This window comes from Triturus cristatus, chromosome 2_2 (genome assembly GCF_964204655.1).
Source record: "Triturus cristatus chromosome 2_2, aTriCri1.1, whole genome shotgun sequence".
NCBI lineage: Eukaryota > Metazoa > Chordata > Amphibia > Caudata > Salamandridae > Triturus > Triturus cristatus.
The window spans coordinates 907,031,671-907,038,400 of NC_140582.1; the positions used below are offsets into that span (position 1 = coordinate 907,031,671).

Sequence of the window (6,730 nt, forward strand, 5' to 3'; positions counted from 1 at the left end):
ACAGCCCCTTCACAGGCTGTGATTAACATCGAATAATTGGCTAAGCTTTTTATTTTTCATTGGACGTTGTCTAGTAGTGATTGGATACAAAAGAAGTTGTGTGCTGACAAGATAGCGTGACACAAAGTGGGTGCAAAATGTTGTACTCGTGTTTTCCAACAGTAAACGACTTTTCCATTCGGTTATGGAAAAAAAATTAGTTGCAGCTCTTGTCAGAAATTGACATTTGCAGTGATTTCTTTTACACAAGTTAAATTTCCTTGTATTATTAAAAAGCAGTATTTTTTCAGGAAGCTATTATTTCAAACTTCCAACTGTGATAGTGATGTCAAACAGGGTCAGAAATAGTTCCTTCCACGTTTGCCACTTTGCACTTAAGTTAAACAAGCTCTGTTGAACCCTTTGTAATCAGAGCTGCGAAGAACGTGCTCATGCACTGACACCCACACTTGCCAGTTGTGAATGGTCTGTTTTCTACATTCGTCACAGGACACTCTACCCTCTCTGTGGGCAAAGCGCCTGGCTGTGCACTCTTGTCCTAAGCAGATAGGACCCACCTAAAAACTGACAACTGTCCCTAGCAGAATCCGTTGCATGTGGCTGCTTCACTGCCCAAACACCCCTTAGGTATCAGCATTGCTGCACAGAGCAATATGGCTGACAAGCCTGTGAAGAAGCTCTGATTAATGTAATGCGGGAAAGATTGTGGGCTTTTGTTAAAGACCCCTGTACTACAAAATTTTGACATGCATCAAGCATGTTTGCTAAGTGATGTCGTCTAGAAATGATATTTGAAGTTGCACAGTTGCGGAGCAAATACTTTTTTTGAAGTTACATGTTTTCTTTAGGTATGTGTTTTTGTGAAAGCAGTTCTCAATATGCTACTTTGCCTGGAATGTTGCTCACATGTGCTAAATGCAAAAAATGGTAACAGGTGATCAAGTAGCCCAGATCTAGTTGCACAAGGGGCTCTTCTGCGCTAGGAGATTATTAAGTGCTCAAGGCGCTAGTTCATTTTACATGCTATCTTCAGGATACTAATCTTAAAGGATCAGGCTTAAGTTTCCATATAGTTTCATGTAGTTTCAGTATTTAAAACCTGCTTGGCCCTGCTACCCCCATCACTCAAGGGCCTGAAACTGCCTGCTGCTCATGGGTAACACTTGATGCAACCTCCCTTTCTGTCCTTACATTGAAAAGCTGCCAGGGCATTTGGTCTGGCATTGTACAGATAAAGAAGGTGTTGTGATAGACCGTGTAACAACAGGGCATACATGTTACTGACCTTTTGCTGGCCATGTGGAGGCTGTGCATTTTGCTTGTCATTTGGAGACTGTTCGGTGCTTGGTATATGGAGAGCAGCATTTCCATTTGCTTGTGGAGGCTTTCCATGAATGTTGATGAACATATATGAAGTTGGTCTTCTCTGATGCTGGGAAAATGGAGACTTGCCCTCATTGTAGCCAGGCACTTGCCAGCTGCCATTTCTTGTTCTGTACAGTTCAAGTGAAGTCTGGCTTTATTTATCAGCAGGCATACAGAAATGGCTCACACTTTTAGTTGTGCAATTGGAAAATTGAAGTATCTTATTTATCTGTAAATTCCGCTCTCACCCTTGTAAAATGATCTTTAAATTTTAGCACAATGTAACATGCTTTAGAGACCAATATGCTTTAAAGTGCAGTATTTTATTATGTTCTTGCTATCCTGTAGCAGGAAAAACACCTAGGCTGGTATAAAGTTTTTTTTAAATTTATTTAAATCCCGTCATGGTTTTAAGTAGTAGTATTGGAAGAAAAAGCATGAAATGGAAGAGCGACAAATGAATATATATCATCAAACACCTTCCAGAATTACCCCAGACCCTAAATTCCACTACCTACCAGAGGATGATCTCTGGAAAGACCAGACCAAGGCCCAACCAACCCCAATCCCTGTACCACAACCGTGGACAAAATAGTAACCCACATGAGACAGGGTTCACTCAAGGTACACAAGTAGTCTCTCCAATAAGATTTTCACTGACTCCATAATTGTCCCTTTGAACAAGAAGGGCAGCCGAGGCAACCCTGTCAATTACTAACAAAAGAATAGAGCAAGTTTAAAAACACAGCATGTACTTTCTGAAAGCACATGCCCCGTTTTTAAACTTGCTCTCCTCCTTTCTCAGTAAAGAGAAGGTTTCAGGTTGCTTATGTGTGACATTTTTCATAATTTCAATGTACTTATGATGACTAGCATTCAAATGGCTAAGGGTGACATTTTCTTGTGAACAAAATCAAAGCAATGAAGATGCGGGAGATATATAACAAAAATCTGCAAGTAAAACATGATTGAAGGTTATTCCTCTTGATGCACATTTAAGGCTGAATTTTTTTAATTTTTTTTATTTACTGTTCAAAAACCCCCTTGAGTTCTTACAATCAAAAGCTATGTTACTCTTCCGCTCGGGTGGTCTGTCGCAGGTTTCCTGCTCTTTGGTAGTTAATAGCTCACTGTTCTATATTAGGATTTAACTTATAAACTGCAAGTAACAAAAGGGGCTGTCTGACAGAAGCGTTAATGCACTGACCTATTTGCATTGAGTGTAATTTGTGATCTGCATGGTTCACCAGCTTCTTTTCATCAGGCATTTTAACCTCCTCGGCTACTTAGCTTCCTCTAGACAAAACTTAGATCACTCTGCAGCAGGTCCATTATTCTTCAGAGTTATCTTGACATTTTTATGGTTGCCTGAAAATTGCTAGAAAGCCGTTATCGTATTTTTTGCACACCACTGCATCATCTTCAGGTGGGATCTTTTGATGGATTGTTTGCTGCTCAGTCCTTCTTGTGAATTTCCTTGTTCACCCACCTCAACCATTTGCGCAGTTTGAATGCCAGGGAAAAGCTGCATCACAGAAGGTGTAACACAAAATACAGATTTATAGACCAGTTTAAGATAATGGATGCTCATAATGAAACACGCGGGCACACACCTGTTTGTCCTAGACTGGAATCCCAGGTAATTATTTGGTCATTTTTCCTATTGGGGTCTCTAGATCGGTCCCATTCATAGTTTGTAATTCGTCAAGTGTTTGCTGACGATCTTGTCTTCAATTGCCGGTTTTCAGTCTGTACGGTATTTGGATTTGAGTTGTCAGGTGGGAGTACCCACAAAGACAAGGTAATTCTGTTTTCGTTTCTCGTTGGGTTGGGGGTTGCTGGGTAAATAGATTCCAATCCGCATCCATCAAGGTAATTGTTTGGTAGAGTTAATCTATTTTGCATCTTGTACATGGTAGTATAAAATACATACCCAAGTTTTATTCTGTTGCAGGTTTCACAGACAGTACCCCACACATTTAAACGGGCGTGCATGAGTACAAGCAGAAGATATAATTGTTTGGTAGAGTCAAACTGTGGTGCATCTAGTATATTGTAGTGTAATATAATTACCCATGTTTTATTCTGTTGCAGGTTTCGCAGCCAGAACACCATAAATTTAAACGGGTGTACGTGAGTTCAAGCAGAAGAGGTAATTGTTTGATAGAGTTAAACTGTGGTGCATCTAGTACATTGTAGCATAATATACTTACCCCAGTTTAATTCTGTTGCAGGTTTCGCAGCCAGAACCCCATACATTTAAATGGGTGTATGTGAGTTCAAGCAGAAGAGGTAATTGTTTGGTAGAGTTAAACTGTGGTGCATCTTGTACATTGTAGTATAATATACTTACCCATGTTTTTTTCTGTTGCAGGTTTCGCAGCCAGAACCCCATACATTTAAGCGGGTGTATGTGAGTTCAAGCAGAAGAGGTAATTGTTTGGTAGAGTTAAACTGTTGTGCATCTTTTGCATTGTAGTATAATATACTTACCCATGTTTGTTTCTGTTGCAGGTTTCGCAGCCAGAACGCCATACATTTAAACGGGTGTACGTGAGTTCAAGCAGAAGAGGTAATTGTTTGGTAGAGTTAAACTGTGGTGCATCTAGTACATTGTAGTATAGCAGATTGCATTCATGAACTAGGCGTCAACCTAAGCAATGTTCCCTTATTTTGCAGGCTTTGTGGCACAGCAGGTTCAAACTGGCGGGAACGGAAATGTTCAAGCGCAAAGCTGTAACTTTGGGAGAGTGCGGTGCTTCACCACAAAGGAAGAAATGTTGCCTTGTATTCAAGGAAGAGTGGATGAAATAAATTGTGGAGGCTGAGACACAGAAATCACGAAGCAAGGTTCGCGTGCAACTTGGGGAACTATTTAAATACTGTCCAGACGTGGGCTTGATTTGCAAAGCATGTCCCGAAGGCAAGATTGTAGGGGACTTTTCTACAGGGAAGAAATGGAGTGATGGCTGGAAATTGGATTACATGAAACGCCATCTACTTAGCAAAGTACACGAGTCTGCCATTGTGATATAGATAAACAGAAGGTCTGCTGACAGGTTTGGTTATGGAGTGCGGGCAATGCTGACAGAAACTGCCACTGACAAAGCAAATAGAATGGAAGCAGTTGAACGCCAAAGATCTATGCCAAAGGAGATGAAGATTCTCATCAACAATGTGTTGCTGGCAGTCAAGATGAATACTATAATGTTATTTGTACAAGACATCCAGGACCACCTAGCTTTGTATGTGAAGATACCAGACAGCTGGAGGAGCAAGAACCATGCCTTTGAGTTCCTTGAGGCCATCAATAGCGTGATACACTGTGAAGCTATGGCAGAACTTCGGCACGCTTTGTATCACACATTGATAATTGATGAGAGCACAGATATTTCTGTTACAAAAATGCTCATCCTGTACTTCAAGTTCCAACCTGTAACATCAACAGAGCACAAAACACAGTTTGGGAGCATAATGAAGCTGACTAGTTGTAATGCTGAGGCTATCACTACTGCCGTGAAAGAATTCTACACTCAAATGAACTGGACCTCATAAAAATGGTCATATTCACATCCGATGGTGCGTCTGTGATGCTGGGTAAGAATAATGGTGTTGCTACTCACCTTAAACAATCCATTCCTCATCTAGTTGAGCAGCATTGTGTCGCCGATCAAGAAGATTTGGGAGTTGATGATGCCTGGAAGAGGGTTCCAATGATTAAATAGATGGAGACATTATTGAGGACTGTCTACACTGTTTTCTCCAGATCTCCTGCAAGGAAATCCAAGCTGGATGAAATTGCATCGGTCACTGAATGTGAAGTGGTCTCTTTTCGACCATTGAATGAAGCCGGTGGCTTTCAAGGTATTTTGCTTTTGGTGCACTCATTTGTAATTACAAGACTGTTCTTAAGTACTTTGAGCATGAGAAAGTTGAGGAGAATGATCCAGTTGCAAAATATTGTTACAAAAAGCTATCAGACTCCAACTACTATATTTCCCTTGCAGTACGTATTGCCATTCCGGGTCAATTTGCATCTTTGTGCAAACTATTCCACAAAAGTTCTTTGACTACTGTTGAAGCTGTACAGTATGCAAGAGCAAAGATTGGCCAAATTAAGCAACAGTATTTGGGGGACACTGTCTTTTGGAGCAGCAATGTAAGAGATCTGATGGTGTTGTACAAGGAAAGGCAAGAGTTTGACAGTGGGCCTATTTTGTCTTTTGTTTCCCTTCTTTGTGAGCACATGCAAAAAAGGTTCCCTGAAATGAACTGAAAGAATGGGCAAGTTTTGAAATCCAGACAATAGCAACACAATCACATTTTGATTTTGGGACTGAGAATATGCAAAGCCTTGTTGAAAAGTATAAAAATGTCTTGGTCCTGGGTGATTGTGAAACACCAGAAGATGTTGTTCGACAATACAGACACTATAAATATGTGGTGGCAGAACATGTAAAGGGTGGGTTATTTACCACCTTTTAAGACATGGTGAATTACACTGTACGCAATGCTGCTCAGTATAGTGTGGTGTCTCAGCTTGTTGATGTCTGCACAACGTTTCAAGCATCTAGTTCAGATTGCGAATGAGGATTCAGCCTCATGAATACTATCAAGAGTAAATTGAGGAATATACTCGAGCAGAAGCATTTGGATATGCTGATGAGGACAAAGGCCTACCTCCTGAATGGGAAAGTTGACCTAGATAGAGTTTATCAGCACTGGAAAAATGGCAAGGATCGCCGTGAGAAGCAACCCTGTCACCCATCTAGTGATGCCACTTGACGTGTCTGAACGGCCCTCTCCCTTATTGTGTATATGGGATATTGTATAGGCTCTCAACGTTTCCCCACCCAATGAACAGTGCTCCAGTTAAAAATATTTATTAAAATCTTATGATGGTACTACAGTTGAAGTCTTGTGCTTTTTTAAACCTGAAGTGTACATGCCTGTGTAACCAATTCATGTCATGGTGTGTTTATCCAATTTGCAAACTGCCCTTAAGACCCTTAAAGTGGTGCTTTATGTGTGAAAATGCACAATCTTTTCACTTTTTTAAGTAAACGTTTGGAGTGACATTTGGCGCTGCACACACGCGCGGTCTGGTTCCTGGCGCACACAGCCATGGTTGCAGCGCATAGAGACCCTCTACTGCCGCACACAGAGGAAAAAAATTAGAGGGATCATTGGGTACTACCCAAACTTAAAAACAGAAGCATTTCTGCAATACGAACAAGAATATTCTCTACTGAATGAAATAATGCCTCTAGATTAGTATGAACACAATATTTACACTGATGGTTCTGCGCAACAGGCCATAGGGAGTAACCAGCATTACAGCGCCGCATGTGCTATCGTTGAAGGA

At 40.9% G+C, this 6,730-nt stretch overlaps 1 pseudogene; it reads left to right on the plus strand.

Moving 5' to 3' along the window:
• The first annotated feature begins 4,446 nt into the window (after positions 1-4,446).
• Positions 4,447-5,641, plus strand: LOC146862927 (E3 SUMO-protein ligase KIAA1586-like; annotated as a pseudogene).
• Positions 5,642-6,730: the final 1,089 nt, after the last annotated feature.